Below are 19410 nucleotides of genomic sequence, written 5' to 3'. Positions count from 1 at the left end.
CCAATAAAGAGAAAGGAAAATATTCATTTGAATATAGCGATTTCAAAATAGGAGGTTGTGTAGTGGGCTAGAGAAAGACACCACCAGGGTCTCTTCCTAATGATTACCAAGCTGTTGACGTGTCTAGGATTTGGTCCAAGGTTTGGAACAATGGTAAGCATTTTCTTTCCCCTTGTGACCACCTTTGTGTCAATGAATAAATCCTCATCTCCACTTTCTTCTTCATCTATATATTAATATGGGGTGTCCCCGAGTGCCCTATGTTTATGTGTTCTATATATTAATATGGGGTGTCCCTTGCACCCTATTTTTTTGTGTTGTTAGCCAACTTCTTGGGCTACTTGTAAAGAAGCTGCTTGTATGCCACTACTCTCTAGAGGTGTTTCTTTGCTTCATGGTTTAAAAATGGTAAACAACTATTTTGTGCCATCCTCACACTTCTTATGTGTGTTTATCACGATTTAGTGCATGGTGTAATAGATTTCTTTTTGCCTTTTTTTAAGAAGGTTTAAGGGCAATGGCTTTTCATGAAAAAATTGATTATTGGTGGGTGGCTTTGATGACAGCCAAGGTTAGATTATTTTAAAATGGACTTTATATTCTCAAGGATTGTAGTGAGCTACCTTGATATGCTTTTGGTGTCAGCCTTTCCCAGTATCCATGTGCAATAGGTATCTAGGTATATGTAATATCTGCAATGCAAGCCAAAACTATGATGCAAGCTTTTCGTCTAGGATAATGAAGACTTTCCCTTTGCTAGGAAATTGATTATGGTATGGATGCTACTCTAGGCCTCTAGTCTATATTATGTGTCCTAGTAGTTACCTTTCTGAGCTCATTTTATTTGGAGGAAGTTTCTTAGCCATATTTATGGTCAAAGTGTGGTGTTGTCTATGGTTTGTTCATGGTTACATGTGATGAACTTGTTTTTTTGTGTTATGGCCAAGGATGAGAGAAGCCTGAGTTTGCTTCATGTGGTGATTCAAGGAAATATTCATGTGGTGATCCAAAGGAATATTCTTGTAGCTAAAGGGGTAGTGTGATGTTTGAAGGATCCACTCCATGGAAAGTCTTGTTAATACATAGGTTACACATTATAGAGTGTCTTGTCAGTGTTCAAGAATCTTTGGATTATGTGGGGCTATTTTAATACCTTTACATTTTCAATTTGTTGACACTTTCATTTTCATTTTCATGTTCAAGAAAGGTGTTGGGTTTTGTGAGCTCATAGATATCTAGCAATCTTGTTGGGTGGGATTTCATGAGAAAACCAATTTGGAGCTAGAAGTTGCAAGATACCTATATTGAATACTCTTTCTACTTCCAAGTTTGTTTAGTGAATAAGAAGAATATTTTTTTTGGTGAGATTTATAGTATGCCAATAGGAATGATTGGTCATCCCTTGGTCATGAGTATTCTATTTCTTCTATTGATTGTCCCACCATCATGGATTTGTCCCATGATGATATTATCTCTCTGAACGATTGCTGGTGCATAGATCATCATTGTGCCCTTTACTTTATTCATTGTCCCATCATCATGGAGATAATTAGCTTCTTCTAAGAAAATGACCTATTCCAAAATAAATCTCACACGCCAAAACCCATTTGGTACAACTTGGAGGGGAGTTATGGGTGAATCTTGGTTTAGTAGGATTCTCATAAGTTGTACTCAATTTAATGGGTGACGCTACTTCTTATTGCAGGGTGGGTGCCACAAGGTCACATGGATTTACTCATTACATAATTTGTGCTTAGTGTGGGTATCTCATAAGCTTTCAAGTGTTTTATTAGGGACTTACCTCCAAAGCTTGACTAGCTAAGAGTGGTGTCTCTAGTGGTATGTTTCCTTCATATTACATGTTAGAAATGGTGACTCTTTTATCATGGCATCTTCAAATAGAGCAATTAATTATTCTTCTAAGTAGTTTGCAGTAGTAGGAAGTTTCATTGAGTGGTTCCAACTCTTTAATCTGCTCACTTTTTAGTGCTATTTAATAGTAAAGAATTTCATTAATAATTGATTTTTGAAAGCTTTAGTCAAAATACATTTTTAAAACGAGGTTATCACTTTCTTTTCTTTTTGACATGTGGGTAGAGAGGAGTTACATTCATAGGGGTTACAAAAAGGTTCTCTATTGATTGAAGATATGAACATTTTAGATCTTGAGGCCTATTGACAAGAAGATTTGTTAGGTGATTCCAAATATTTAAATATCCATATATTAATGGCATTTCATCTTGTTAAAGAATTTTAGCAATCATGAAGAAAACTAATAAACAAATAATACACACTCACACTCATAAAATAAATATTAGACAAATAGAAAAACCAGACATAGCAGAAAAGGCATGAGAGACTTTCCTGTATTCTCTCATTGTCATGAATTTCATTATTAAAATAATGTTTATGATACATATAAATACATGAGGAAGTTGTCTCAAGATAGTGCATCTATCTTGAACAGACTTGGTTGAGAAAACGTCTCAACAACACACTAATCTAGGAGCCTAACTAGTTGGAGAGAATCTCTCAACCAACTAAGCCTAAACTGACTCCTAACCATGAGGAACAAACTCAATCTAGAAAGGTAGAAGGAAGTTGTCTCAAGATAGTGCATCTATCTTGAACAAACTTGGTTGAGAAAATATCTCAACAACACACTAATCTAGGAGCCTAACTAGTTGGAGAGAATCTCTCAACCAACTAAGCCTAAATTGACTCCTAACCATGAGGATCAAACTCAATCTAGAAAGGTAGGATTAAATCCTAACTTTCATGATTTTAATTAATCTAATTATTTGGACTTAGAATTTTTTTTAATGTGAGAGTGAGGGTAACATTCCCCCCCCAATGATAAGTCGAAATTAAGAACTAGGAACCATCTTCCAAGTTCTCATGCTAAAACTGTTGATCCTCAAAAAACATTTGCCTGAAAAACCATCAAAGCTGGATGCTGAAAAAACTCAAATCTTAAGAGAACATGAATCAGCTACATGCCTGATTCATATCTGAATGTCACCTGAAAACTCCATCACGTGCCAAGCTGCCAAAGGATACATATGTCCTTTACTTTCAATCAGCATCCTTTGTCCAGTGACAAAATATTGAGAACACCCACTGGCTGATGACGTTGAAAAACAACTCATTGTTGCTTTTGCTATGTGTGAAAACTGCTCACGGTTGACCTTTTTATCGATTGCCCACTGGCGAATTTTGTTGATGCTCACTCACTGATGAAAATTCCCACTGGTTGCTTTGTTGATGTTTTCAAGACTTTCAGTCTGACAACCACTGAAAATGCCCACTTGCTACTTCGCTAATGTTGTCGATACTTTCAGTCTCACAACCACTCTCAATTTCATTGACATTTTCCCCCCTTTGTTAGCTAAAAGGAGAGACAATTTTCTTCAAATTATTCCTGAACTCCCCCCCTTCAGGTGTAGGAGTGTTTCACTGGTGTACTCCCCCATTCAACTACACGAGAGTACCATCTTCATTTTTACTGTTGGTTGCATTATGTGTGAGTGAATTCGATTGTAAAACTTATACAATCTTCTAACCGTGGATGACCATTCCCAGGGATCAATCCATGAATAATCGATCTTCAATATGCTTGATTGTTGTTGTTTGTTGCATTGTGCTGATGAATGATTTGACTTGCCACAATGGTGACAAGGATGGAGATCAAAACACTGATCTTCCAGATGACCGGTTCTTTGACAATGAAGGCAGTTTGGTTTGACTGCAACTTCAGTTTGCGCACATGTCTATTTGTCTGCAACTTTCTCATGGCTTGTTGATGTTATTTGATCAAGAAACCCTGCACTGATGAACTTGATCGACTTAGAATAATCGGGGATATGCAAGTTGTTTTCATATTTGTCATATCCTAATCCTCGTCAATTTTTGTTACTTTGAAGTTCTTCCCATGACTTGATGATTTGTTTGGAAGAAAGTTGAACTGGATCAGGGACCACTTCGAAACTTGAAGTTGGTTGGATCAGTGACTTGGAATCAACATCTTTATCTTCATATATACAGATGAAAGACTTGGAAACATCACTCTTCTGTTGCAACTCATCTCTTTGAAGTTGTGACTCCAGTTGAAGAAACTCAATCATTTCATGTGCATGTTGAAGATGCACTTGAATATCAGCAAGAGTTGTTTTTTTGATGTTCACCATGTCGCCAGCTGATGATAAAATCAAATTGTTAAGAATTTGGGACAGTTGAATGTGTGTCGCCATGTTAGCTTGCTCAATTTGAATTTAGGCTCGCTTATACTGTTGCTTATTACTGATGCTTTAAACACTTGCTAGAGTTTTATAACCTGGTTGCCTGAACTCTTAATTTCACACTCGCTTGATGACGATCACTTTGTTTGAATGCTTCAATCAACTTCACACTGGCTCGTTTGTTGTAGATGTCGTGCGTTGAACTTTCGCACTTGATTTTGACATGCTCGCTTTCTTGGTTGTTTGAATGACACGCTTGCTTGCTTTGTTGTTTGAATGACACGCTTGCTTGCTTTGATTGTTTGAATGACACACTTGCTTTCTTTGTTGTTTGAATGACACACTCACTTGCTTTGATTGTTGAATGACACGCTCACTTGATTTATTGTTTATTGCACTTGCGTTAAACACTAGCTTGATTTGATGCTCACTTGAAGAATAGAATACTAGAATTCACACTCGTTTGATGATGATTGCTTTCTAGATGGCTTGCTTGAACTTGCTTGACTGATTACTGACACTTTGTGTGTTCTTGAATGTACTCATTCAATCTGCTGATTTTAAAAAAAGGAAAGGTGTCGAACACTATCGAAAATGCACACAAGAGGCAAATGACAAGTTCAATCTTGATGACTCAGTTGAAGACTTACTTGACTTAATGTATTCACCTTAACAATTCAAATTAGGGTGTCGGTTACAACCGAGAATGCACCCGTACAATTCAGTTAAAAAATGTTTATCTGCAAGTGATACAAAAAGTGTTGATGATGTTGATGTCGTCTTGGCTTGAAATTCTTGATTTTGTAGCGTCCTTAACTTGATTGCTTTGATTACATGATGTGAAATGTGCTTGCTTGGAAGATCATCTTATCAAGTTGATGATGTGATGCTTTATGCTTTTGTACTTAAGCTTGATTACAGGAACTTGATTAAGAATTCTTATACTTTAGCTTGCTTATGTGCATGTAGTTGTTTAAGTATAATACAAAGAGAATGTTTTGATAATCTGAATACAAGTCATGCACACAAATTAATTACACACGGTGTACCTAAGATCCCCTTATTCAATTTTGGGCAAATCTAGGACACAAGCATCACAAAAATATGTCTTTATTAAGTGTTTGAGTACATCAATCTTTCATCTTTACAACATCTTCATTGAAACTTCTCAAGCACAAAGTTTGAAAACTTCTTGGAGGTAATCTATCTTCAAAAATGAATTCTTTCAATAATGAACTTCCATTATCACTCCAAAATTACAAAAAGAATTTCACCTTATCACTCCACAAAATCACTTCAAAGAAATTCACACTTATACCTCTACTAAAAAATGCACCTTTTCATTTTAATAAAATAATGTAATTTCTTTTTAAACTCCCATTTAAAAGAAATTAATAAAGTGAATTAAAAAATGAATTCAAGGTTTATGGAGTCACTTTAAAATTGAACGAATCTCCTCTTTGAAAATTCAAAGCACACTTAATTCATAACCTTAATTCAATGCATTCGCAAGTCTTCCTTTTCTTCTCCATACTACTTCACTTTAATTAAATGTACTTATTGACCTTGTCATATACCGCTACAGCTTTAGCCTCTGCATGGTGCACTGGCAGGTCCACTTGTAAGTACCCACATTGTAGAGAGTCCCCAAATGACAAGACCAAAGCGCTCAGAATTAACACAAAAAAAAACTAGCTGAAAGCCATCTAAAAACAGATGCCATGTATAGACTGAAAGTCTCACCTTCCAAATAACCGAGGGCAGTTGGCATTTATGTCGTTGTTGCAACTATGTCTGCTCATATTAAATCCATTAATGTGGGAGATGTCTTAACCATCTTGAGTGTATTAACCATCTTCAAGACTGTACTTCCTGTTTGAAACCTTAACTGCTGGAAGGGGACCCGCAAAGCACATATCCACGACTCTCTAGGCATTTGTTTCACACATCTATGGGATAAAATCGACTCCAACTCGGGGTCTCACTGAGAAGTGGCTGAAACCGGGGTTGGCTCTTACAAACAGATTATTGAGATCATTTCATCTCAGCTCCTTGGCCATTCCAAAGATTGATCAACTGGAATTTTGGATTGTGATTGTGTACTCAACTAAGTAAATATCAAATCTGGTTGCCAGATATCACACCTTGAATTATTGGTTGGTTAGATATGCAAATTCATTGAGACAATACAACAGAGAAAAATAAAATCTACTACTTCCCAATTGAGAGTCGTTTGAATCTAATTTGTTGTAACTCCATATATCTGCAATTCGTCGTCCATTCGCAGTTCTACACATAGTGGCAGAGGAGGAATTCTTAGCATACTGGTCACTTATTTATGAGCTCTGATACCACATGAAGAAAACTAATAAACAAATAATACACACTCACACTCATAAAATAAATATCAGACATATAGAAAAACCAGACATGGCGGAAAAGGCATGAGAGACTTTCCTGTAGTCTCTCATTCTCATGAATTTCATTATTAAAATAATGTTTATGATACATATAAAAACATGAGGAAGTTGTGTCAAGATAGTGCATCTATCTTGAACAAACGTGGTTGAGAAAATATCTCAACAACACACTAATCTAGGAGCCTAACTAGTTGGAGAGAATCTCTCAACCAACTAAGCCTAAATTGACTCCTAACCATGAGGAACAAACTCAATCTAGAAAGGTAGGATTAAATCCTAACTTTCAGGATTTTAATTAATTTAATTGTTTGGACTTAGAATTGTTTTTAATGTGAGAGTGAGGATAACAGTTTGATTTATGGAAGTTTCAAGGAAAATATGTTTTTGAGAATGAGTTTAGTTGTTTTTTTTCTATTTGACATTTATGGAGAGGGGAAGTACACATATATCTCTTGGAAAAAGTTTCATTGTTGATCAAGAATTCCAAATTGCTCACAATTTTTTTCCTGTTGATCAAGGATGCTAAATTATTCAAAAAATGATTTAGATTGATCAAGGTTTCCAAATTATTAGTTTAAACACCTACTAAATTTTTATATTTGTTCTTGTTACTTTAAAGAAGATGATGTAAAAAATACTATGTATACCTTTTTTTTATGCATATAATAAAATAATATTTAAATTCATAAAGTATGAGTGACAAATTTTGGATGGAAAGACATAAAACTATTTCTTTTCCATATCTTTGACTTACCTTCTTATAGGTCTACTTAAATTTCAAGTATAGAAGCTTGTTGAATCCAAAATTGGACAAGTTCCCACTCTACATACTTTTTAGAACCCAAAATGAGATATATTTTCTTCTAAGTGTGGACATTTGATAGATATAAAATTAAATTTGACATCCAATGAGTACTCTTGAAATATAGTTAAAATATCTAAAAAATGTGTTTTATGCATTTGCAATATATTTTTCTATGGTTTTATAAAAAGCATATTGAGTGACTAGTAGTTTGGTGTAGAATTTATTTACCCATGCAATAAATGCCTACAATTCAAGTTTGACTAAACCTACAAGGAGACAAGTTAAAAAATATGAAAAAAATATGTAGTTTCCGTTCTTTCCCTCCAAAACTATTGTCCTTTTGGTTAACACCATCATTTATGAAAGAATTCGGTTGATATAGATAGTAGTTTTTGTTTTGAGGTCCATTTTTTACCTTAACATACTTCTAGTGAATATCATGAATCCTAGCCAATTGATCTATAAATTATCATGAATATTCCACTAGAAAAACTAATTGCAATAGATATTATAATATTATGAAATTGTTATACTATGAAAACTAATTTTCCTTAGATACCTCACTAATTAATTAATATGAATTTTTGAATTTTATAAAATAATTAAAATATGAAAATCAAAGAAGCACATGTACACACATTATCAATGCAAATGAACACAAGATTTATTATGAGAAACCTAATATAGGAAAAACCTAGCTAAAAAGTGAGGCATATGCTCTTATCTCTTTACTTCATTTGTAAAATGCACATACAAAGGAATGGAAACTCACTATGAACACCATGACCTAAATGGCTTCTACAAAATCCTCCACCTCCTCTATTATGCTCTCAAAAATACCACTCCTATATGTTTTGTTGAACAATAGAAAAAGTAAAATTCTAAAGAATGGAACCCATTATCCTCCTAGTGGCTTGGTAGTTAACATAGCCCAATATTTTTGGATTGTTAGGGTCTTCACTTCCTCAACCCATAATTAGTGACAAGGTTTTGGATTTTTTAAAATCATCTTAAAAGTTCACACATATGAATAATGGGGGCTAACATTATAACCACTTGTACCACCATGGTCAATAAGTTAGGTCAATTTTCTAAAGACATTTTTCATATGAGATACAATAGAGGTGATTTTCACAATATTGAACAGGTTTTAATGTATAATAATCTCAAGGCTAAGGGTGAAAATTATTGATGTTGCGACCCTAAAAAATATTGATGCCTCAAGATATTGCAAAAGGTTCTAAAACTTAATTTTTCAAGTTGGAAATTGCCACTAAAATAAACCTTATAATCCAATTTTTCCAATTTTTGACCAAAAATGTACCAATATAGATAAAAAAAAAAATTATGACGATCCAATTTGGATCACCAATGTATAAAATTAATTATTTCACTAAGCTATATTCTTATAAATCTATTTAATACAAAGTTAAACCACATTCGTATGCTTATAAATTAAAATCATGTGAAGCAAAAATTAATGTACTAACTCCACACAATCTAGACCTAATCATGCATGTGTGTATTTCTATGGATCCCAATGAGGTAACTAGTTGAAGAGGTATGGACGTCACTTCACCCATTAACATGGAGGCATTTTTTTCCTCACTTTAACTTAATGTACTTAATAATATAAGTGTGATCTTAGAGCAACGAGCTTGTATATGAGCTTATATAAACAGGGAATAGAAATAGGGAATATGATGAAGGAAGGAAGAACATAGAATAGTGGGAGGTCATTTAGTTCCTTATATGAAAAATTCCTAATAAAGATTCCTTCAAAAATGTATTTTATTATTATGGCCTTTGATCCCAATTGAGATGATGTTCACTGTGTTTTGCAATATCAAATTGAGATATTGATCTACATACTAATGCTTTTATAATTCCGTGATAGTCCCCTTAAGTAGAGCCTATATGACAAATTTATGATTCTATATTAGTCACACATGTGGGGCTATCCACGTTTGTACTTTTAGAAAGATTCTGGAAGGTCCAAAAGCCTTACCACAATTGACCGTTGAAGAAGTCAAAAACCTACCTCTAAATGGATATGGGGAAATGTTAAATATTAGGCTACTTAGAAGAGAAGGGGTTTAATTGTTTTGCATTATACGTTTTCCATAGTTGAGAAAAACATTTGAGTGTTTTTTTCAGAACATAATAGAGGAGAGAGACAATTTTGTAGATATATTGGTCACAATGTCAAAGGTAAATCCATATGAGTGCCCACTCCTTCAGATGTACATTTTAATAATTGAAGTAAAGAGATATTAATATTGGGTTTTCTCTCATATTTGGTTTCTAAGGATTAATCTTGTGTTAATTTGTGTGGATGATGTTTTTTACCTACTTATTATTTCCATTTTTATTTCAATTATTTCATATTTGTGAACCAAGTTAGTAGTTAATTAACGTAGAATATAATGAAATAAATCTAGATAATCTAAGATTTAATAATATTGTAATTCTTTTTGTGACCAACTACCCTCATGGAATGTACATGGGAGTTAATATATCATTCACATCCATCTTAAAATTCCATCCGCTAATTAATGTGCACTTCCTCTTCAATTAGGACATTCAAAATAGTTGTCTTCAGGTCCATCTAGTACAAGTCTCAATTAAATTTTGATGTTATACATGATGAATATGGGAAAAATATCCATAGAAATAAGAGAAAAGCTATCTTTATAATCACTCCATCTATTTGGGATAATCATCTTGCTAATAATTTTGTTTCCTACTTGATTTTTCTCCCACCAACTACATGTTTGATCTTAAACAACAACTTGTAATTAATAATTTATTTCCTTATTACTCTCAACATAATCTCTAAACATCATTCTTTATGATCGATTTATATTCCTCTATCATGGTATCTAACCATACTTATTGTAGAACTACCTCCTCATCATTGGAAGATTCTACATCAATGAGAGAAGACATCAATTAACATACTTGGGAAATTTGTTAGGTGGCAAATGCTACCAGAAAATCTAGTAGCCTAATGCAAAGTCTCACTAGGAACTCTAGGTATTCAGAAACAATGAGATTAGCCACCACCACCACCTTAGTATTTTCTCCCCTACTTATTTGTGTTTAGGTGTTATCCCTATAAGGGAGGCTTCCCCAACAAGATCAAGAGGTTAGATAAATCATGGATTCCAAAGCCATGTATACTCTAACAAACTTGTTAATTTAGACACCTAAGAAAATGTATTCAATAAAGAAAGGCTTAAGGTGAAAATGAGATGATGAGTTTATGGAAATATTTCCTAAGACTATCAAATAAATATAAGTCTTATATATGTTCAAGATAGTTGTCCTGCATGCCACCACCAATTAAAAGGTTGTTGTTATAAATTAGGGTTTGAGGAAGAGAAACTTTTACAACATGAAAAATTTATGACAATAATGAAAAGTAGCCTATAAATGATGGCCATTAGAAAAATATTAAATTTTTTCAAATAGGTAAGCAACATAAATGTCAACAAAAATTTTTTAATAGATAAAAATGCACAAAATAGTTAGGAAACCCTAGATGTCAACCCTAGAATTATGGTTGAAAATTTACATAAAGTTATAAGTTTACATGTTTAAATGATATTTGTGGATATCCACGGCCACCTGCCTATTCCACTTGAACCCCCAACACTATTTCCTTCGAGATTCTTGGTTTCTAGCATAGTTTCTTATTTTGGCATTTTTTTACTTTTCGTAGTTTTTTGGGTCATGAACTTTCAAAGTTGTTTTCAGCCCCTAAACGATTTTTTTTGGGAAAATGAGAAAATGTGAGATAAAGAATCACGTTTGTATTAGAAAATTATTTTCCTCAAATACACCTTTCTAACGAGCTATCGTGCGCACCAAAAGAAAATAGTATAGAAAAGTTACGACCCTGGGAAGTTGACATTCTAACTAACCCCATCAAGGCCCACAAGCTTTTGGTGCTTCATCTCCTAGGGATATTTTTTTGGATGCTTATGATTTCATGTTGTCTCCTCATGATAAAAATTCCTCAGAGGCTCATTATAACTCATTTCAAAGGGCATGTAGTTGTCACATATCTTCTCAGAGATAAGCTACCACCGCTTGAGCTAGTTTGTTTCCTTTCTACATGTAAACATTTTTAACATTTTCTATTTATTAATTTAAGCTTATGTTGGTTACATCTCTATGTTTTTGTTTAAATATTTATTTCATTTGGTTCCTTCATAAATATGGATCAGTGGTATCAGATCAGTCTTCTCTTTCTTTCTTTTTTTGTGCATGTCCCAAGTGAGGTCAATGTATAAAGAGTTAGGACATGAACTAGTTGAGCCCTTTCAAGAATGGCCTTGCTGACCCCAATGACCTCCCATGGTGGAAGAAAAAAAATATGAGGGAGCAGGATATCCTTTCAAATTGTTGCTTCAAGTTTCCCTTATGAAAACAATGAACGAGATGATGGATAATTTGTCCTATATCCTTCAGTGGATATGGGTGGGTGAAGCATCTTCATCTACCAATCACTTTAGAAGTGTTAGCCCTTCTAAGGTACAAGCTAACTTTGAAATTCCTATACTTGAATGCAAGATAGATATAGGTGCTCTAGGTAGATGGTTGAAATTGTTGGAAGGATATTTCTGAGTCCATAATTGTCCTGATAAGGAGAAGATTAATTTTTCACTCCCCAAGGTCATCCCCATGTCAAGGACTGGTGGGAAACTTACTTGGAGTAGAGGGACTAGGAGGAATCCTCACTAATTTTAGCCACACCCTATTGGAATTCTTTCCCATATGTATTCAACGAACAATATTACCCTATCGCGAGTTATGAAGACAAATACATGAAACTGACCACACTACTATAGGAAAGGGACCATAAAGTGTTGGAGTTCATCAATATTTTTCATACCCTATGCATGAAGTTAGGTATCAAAGACTCTGAGTAGCATCTGGTACTCAAGTATCGTGCATGTTTGCACAAATATATCTATAAATAAATGGAGTTCCTGTACATCACCTCACTTAGTGCAGCATACTCATATGCTATCAAGATCGAGAAAAAATTTAAATAGAAGAAGCGAGACTATGGATTTGTAAATCCGAAGCAGGGAAAAGGAACTTCCAAGCCACAAAAAAATGACAAATCCAAGGTAGAATAACTTGGGATACCCCATCAAAGCCACAATGAAATAATAACAATGCGAATACAAACAAAGACAAAAGAAAGTTGTGTGAGTTCCACATTAGCCCCTCTCACAACACAAATGAGTGTCGTGCAAAGCAATCATTGTTGGGTGACCTAAAATCTTTAGATTCAGATACATGTTCCAACTCTAAGTCATAATGTGACAAGGGGAAACATATTATTGATCTATAACCTAGCTCCACCATTTCCACCAACAAGGTCTAGAAGATTTAGCCTGAATATCTAGATGTTGAGTGTCTCTTCGACTAATAGATGTGGATGAAGGGTTCTTCATTATAGTTCATTGTCAATAGTGTGATCCAAAATAACCTCATCTTAGTAGATTTTGTTAAGAAGTTGGGCATGCCAAAAACACCACACCCATAACCATATGCCATCAGGTGACTCTGCCAAGGGTGAGAGCTCCACATCAACCAGCAATGTCGCCTTCCCTATTAACATCAAACCTTTCACAAATGAGGTATTTTGTGATGGTTTTCCCCTTGAAGTTTGTCATGAACTTTTTGAAGTTTCATGCTATGTATGAGTCCATACCTCATAGTGTTGTTATTACTTTACACAGAAAACTATATAGGATATCAGAGATAGCCCCGTCAATTACCATTTCTTTTATCCGTGTTAAGAAATGCAATATGATCATCTCCAAGACTGAGAAATTTGTTTTCTTCCTAATTCACTCTCAAATCAATGGGAATATTGTGGCCACATCCATGTCACCACAAAAAGAATTCCTATGCACAATAGAAGCAAGTTGATAAGTTTGTGGAATAGTACAGATACATCTTCTCCTCACCCATAGGGTTACCTTTGCACTATCAAGTCAAGTATTTGATCGATATGAATCCCTTAGAACCTCTACCTAATGGGACAATCTACCTTCATTGACTTTTGGAAAATGGGGATGTCAAGTAATAGATCAAGGAGTTGCTACAAAAGGGAACATCCAACCAAGTTCCTCACCTTGTCGGAGCCTAATTGTAATTGTACAAAGGAGAGATGGGACCTTAAGACTCTGTATTTATTATCATACATTTAATAAAATAATTGTTAGGAACAGATACCCGATCCCACATATTGATGAATTTGACCAGCTTAAGGGGGATAATCCAGGTTCCAATAGAACCCACATATGTGTGGAACATTGCCTTCAAATCTAAGGAGAGTCTCTTTGAGTGGTTGGTCATGCCCTTTAGGTTGACAAATTCCAATGCAAATTTTATGAGGATAATGGATGAAATCTTGTGGAATTTAACCAACTCGTTCATTATTGTATATTTGGACAACATCCTCTTCTTCAACAAGAGTTGGGTAGAAAACTTGCAACATATCTCGCAGGTCCTTCAAACACTACAACAACAAAAACTATGTGCCATCTTAGAGAAATGCTCCTTTAGCATGGACCAAGTCCAATATCTTGGCTACATAATTGATAAGCAAGGCATGCATGTGAATCCAGCTAGGACCCAAGTCATTTGAGATTGGCCAGCTCTGATGACTCTAACAGAGCTTCACAACCTCTTAGGACTTGACAATTTCTATTGAGGATTCATTTTGGGGTTCCCTCATATCACTTGATCTTTGAGTCAAGCTACTAAGGGCAAAGTGAAAAAAAATGTTTTTTATTCTGAGTCACAAGAGAAGGCATTTGTTGAGATAAAACATCAACTTTTCTCTGAGCCACTCATCACATTTACATATTTGTAACAACCATTTGAAATTGAGACAAATGCCTTTGACTATGCCATTGGTGTAGTTCACACCAAAAAAAGGAATATGATGGCCTATCATAGTGAGGCACCCTCTGATACTATTTTGAAATACCCCACCTACTATAAGGATATGTATTCCATTTTGAAATCTTGTCGAAAGTGGAAACATTACATTCTGAGGAAGGAGACAATCATCCACACATGTCATTGACCTCTTCAATTTAAGTAGACACAATGTAAGTTCCAGAATGGTCAACATCAAAAATGGTCCACATATCTACAATAATTCCATTTAAACATTAAATACAGAATGAGAAGTGCCAATAACATTACATATTACCTCATTCAACCCCTAATTGTGGTACTCACCATTGTTCTTAACTCCTTAGTCAGCCCCTGATTGTGGGGCTGACCATCGTTCTTATCTCTTGTGGTCATGAGACTTATGTATGGCCCCATCTATATAAAAATGATCCCAAATTTTCCACCACATACCATATGGTAATGGATGGCAAGCAAGTTCCATAATTCCACCTATAGGATACATTCTTATGATACCTAGGAAAACTTTTTATTCCTTCAAGTGAGTGTACCATGCTTATTTAGGAGGCACACTATAGTTGGTTCACAAGACACTTTGATTTGGAGAATACAATGGTAGTACTATGGAAGTATTTTTTTAGCCAAAACTCTAATAGTATGTTGGAAATTATATCATATCCTGCACTTCATGTCCATCGCTAAGTCAACCATTAAGAAGCAAGGCATGTATACTCCTCTGCTTACTCCTAGACAACCCTGGGAATCCATCTCCAAAGACTATATGGTTGGCATTCCTTCTACCAACCATGGTAATTATTGTGTGCTTTTTTTCATTATTAGATTTTCTAAGACGACCATATTGGTTTCCTGAAAGAAGTCTATCACAGAAGAAGCCACTGCCAAACTCTTCTTCAAACGAGTGTGGGTACATTTTGGAATCTTTCATACCATTACATCATATCAGTATAGTAGTTTCCTAAGCACATTCTGGTCGAGCCACTAGTCATTGTTGGAAACCAATCTCACCAAGTCAACTACATTCCACCCCTAGAGTGATGGCCAGGCAAAGGTCATCAACAAGATGATATTGCACATACTATGCATATACAACTCGAATCATCCACAAACATGGGATAAGAGTCTTCCTTATATGCAAAACGAATATAAAAAAGCTCTCCATAGATTGACTTGCCACAACCCCTTTCAAGTGGGCCTATTATATCAACCATTGCACCCCATTGATTTTATAATGCCTCTTGCAACTATACAAGCAAAATTTGCAGATGTTTAGTCTGAAGCCGATAAAGCCACAAAGTTTATTGAACACATTCAGCATGTCTTCAAAAAATTTCATGATATCCTAGATAAATCCAATTCCATGTACAAACAAGGTCATGATCAACATTGGGTGTCACATAATTTCAAGTAGGCGACAAGGTTTGAATTCATTTGCAAAATAAATTCCTTGCCGGAGCCCATCAAAAGCTTTGACCACTTCAATATGGGACTTACACCATCACTAAGGTTGTTATTAATAATTATTTTGAGATAAGTATCAACCCATTCCTTGGCTTTCATCCAATATTGAATGTGGATAACCTTCAACCATACTTTCCACCATTGTTGGAAACATCAGACATTGTTGAGTAGCTAACACCAATGAAGATCAATGCGGATTGCATTGAACATGCCAAAACTGATCATATCATTGACACAAATATTAAGAACACTTTCCAATAGAGGATCTAGTTGTGTCAGGTTGTCAAAGCCAGCCAACTCCTGGACCAAGGAAAGTGGTGCACTAGGGATCAAATTCAACAAAAGTTTCCCAATCTCATGGAGGAAACCAATGCAATGGGGACGATTGCTTCCTAAATGAGGATGACTAATCTATGTGGATATTGGTGGCCACTCATCTATTTTATTTGTGCCTTCAACATTGTTTCCTTTCAATTTCCTAATGTCCAACATAGTTTCCTATTTTAGCAATTTTCTATTTTTGATAGTTTTTTAGGTCCTAAAATTTTGAAGCCATTTTGAGGCCCTAAACATCATCTTTTAGGTAAATGGGAAAGAATTATTCAAAGAAAATAATTTTAGTTGATTTTTTTTTCCTTAGAGAAACCTTTCTAATGGGATATCATGCATGCAAAATGGAGATTGTATGCCAAAGTTACGACCTCTGGAAGTTAACGTTCCAACTAACCCCATCGGGGCTCACAAGCTTTCAGTGTTTTATGTTTTTGGATGTTTATGGTTTCTCATTGTCTCTTCATGATAAAAATTCCTTAGAGCCTCATTGTAACTCAGTTTAGAAGGAATGTAGTCGTCACATCTCTTCTTAGAGATAAGCTACCATCGCTCGAGCTAGTTTTTTTTCGTTTTTTCATGTAAACAATTTTCATCATTTTATATTTATTAATTGAATTTATGTTTCATTGTATCTCTATTTTTTTGTTTAAATATGCATTTCATTTTGTTCCTTCATAAATCTATATAATTAAAATTAATAGATGCAAACCTTAAGTCTAGGAAAATAACATATAATGTGATTAATTCTAATAAATTTATATTTTTCCAAACCCTTACCCTAGTTTATCATGAAATGAAAAAGAACAATAAATTTATTATGATTTACACATATAAACTAGTTCCTTCAATCCTTTGGGTATATCAACTCAAAATAATGAAGTCAAGGGTAGAAGAATTTGGGATGGAGAGGGAGAGGGAGAAATGAGTACCTAACTAAACCCTAGTGACTTTCACTAAGAGAAGATTTAAGTTCAAGGAATACAAATTTAGTTTCCATGATGGAAACTTTGAATTTTTTTCATATGAAGATATTAGAGTTCATAAATGATATATAATTTTTTAAGAAGGATCATTAATACCCTAATTTAACAATTGTAGGGAAATGGAAGAAAATAATCACAATAAACTTACTCCATCATCCAAGCTTCACTTCAACCATCCAACAAATTTCATCCATGTAAGTTTTTCCTCCCTAAGATAGTTTTTCTATCCCAATAGTCCATCACATTGAAGAGAAAGAGAAACTAATAGTGTACTCTCTTAATAACGAACAAATATGAGTGTGTGTGGAAATGATCGAAGGCAATTTGTCTCCCCTCTATTTATATGAGGGAAACCATTACAATACCTTGAACTAAACACATATCTTTAAGTGTTTAGAAGTTCATTATGTCACAAGATGACGTAGAAGATGGTTCTCAAACTAATAAAGCATAATAAAATTCCTCCTTTTACTTCACATCTATGGGAAGAAGGCTCTCCAATCATGAAATCATTCTCCAAAAGTGAGTATCTTTATATGGTAATGTGCTATAAGTGGTCCAAGAGTGTTCCTCACTACGAACCATTTCACCAACATGAAAGACACATATCCAAGTTACAACTCTCTTATTATCACCTAAAAAATGATCACCTATTCCATGTAGGATGGGTTTTTACACATTAAAACCCACTTTCACCTTAGGAAATAATTTAGTGAACCATTTTCCTAAATTATTTCTTATTAAAATCCAAAAAACTCCATGAGAATAATTAAATAAATCATTATTTATTTATTATTCTCTCAAAATAATTATTAAATCATTAAATCACTATTTAATAATGATTTTTAATTCATATTTGACTTTATCCCCATAAAGTAATTAATAAATCATTTTTATTTGTTAATTACTTTAACCACTTTCTAAATAAATAAATTTGATCATTTCAAATAATCTTTCCCTCTCTAAAATACAATAAAATATTCTTAATGGCTAGATCTTGATTTAGTCCAACATTTATCATTATTATTTTAAATATAGGTCTATCCTAATATTTTTTTATAATAGAGGGTTTTTCTCCTCATTCTTCACCATGACCGTTCTCGTTGTCCTCATTATCATCCTATGAGATTTGAGCTTCCATTTTGAATTCAATCCATCACTATTTCTTCTTTCCCATTGCATACATTCTGAGAGAGAGAGTTGAATATATAGTTGGAGCATAGGGTACAAAGAACCTATCCCATGAAGGGGGATCTGTAGACCCGAGTCTGTACATTCTCCTCATAGGTATAAATATTCTCTTTTGATTTAAAATATTCTCCATTGGGTTTTTTTCATTTCATTTACTGTCATTTGTTCTTTTATTTTGATGTTATTTGTTGCAAGTTTCTAACTTTTATTTTGTAGATCTAAAGAGCAGTAATAGCCATTAAATTTCATTGTTAGGGTTATATGTCACCAGTAACCAAAGTGAAGGGTTTTTTGTTCAACTTGATATAAAACTTCATACAAACATCTACTCAACCACACATCACCATCATTAATCCCCATCTCATGATTATAGGTCATGCAAGAGTGATGTTGCAAGTTTAGTTCATGAAAACATCATCAAGAGGAAATGTACTACACAAAAATATCACATGTAATCATCATCCTGAAAAATGTCCTAGAACAAGGAAACACCCATCAAGTAGGTACAAGGTCATATTTGGGGCATTATGAGTACTCTAGAGAAAATTATCAATTGTGACAATGACATGCTTCTATGTGCAATTTTTTAGCTTTCCAATATGTGGAAGGTGTCATAACTCAGTGCCATATCTCTCCCATAGCTCCTAATGTGATTAATAGTGTGGCGAAAAGGTTCGTAATTTGCATCATGTTAAGTTGGATTTCCTCATCGAGGTGCTAAAGAAGTGTCAAGCCATCCCTTAGGGGGCATCAATTACGCCTAGGAAGAAACATTTAAGACATACCTTAAAAATGACATGATATCATCATCATTAGGTAATGAAAATATAAAAGTATCATAACGCACCATACCTAATGCTAAATCCATAAGAATACTTCATACAATCATTTCATTCAAATGTATTTCTAGCTGATGATTTGTACACAAGTTACCACTAGGTATGAGAGGGTTATCCAAAGGTTCCATTTGATGCTTCAAACCCTAATGGGAGGAACAATTCCTAGGTTAGCAT

At 34.3% G+C, this 19410-nt stretch overlaps 1 protein-coding gene across 1 annotated transcript in view; it reads right to left on the bottom strand.

Annotated features, from left to right (window-relative positions):
- LOC149180728 (immune-associated nucleotide-binding protein 1-like) overlaps window positions 1-19410 on the bottom strand; it is a 199271-nt gene that overhangs the window by 28219 nt on the left and 151642 nt on the right. The window lies entirely within an intron of this gene.

This window comes from Pinus tabuliformis, chromosome 3_2 (genome assembly GCF_031772625.1).
Source record: "Pinus tabuliformis cultivar Carrire ecotype Pingquan chromosome 3_2, CPIR1, whole genome shotgun sequence".
NCBI classification, from domain to species: domain Eukaryota; kingdom Viridiplantae; phylum Streptophyta; class Pinopsida; order Pinales; family Pinaceae; genus Pinus; species Pinus tabuliformis.
Note: the sequence above shows the minus strand (reverse complement) of the source record. Positions and strands in the feature narration are given on the sequence as shown.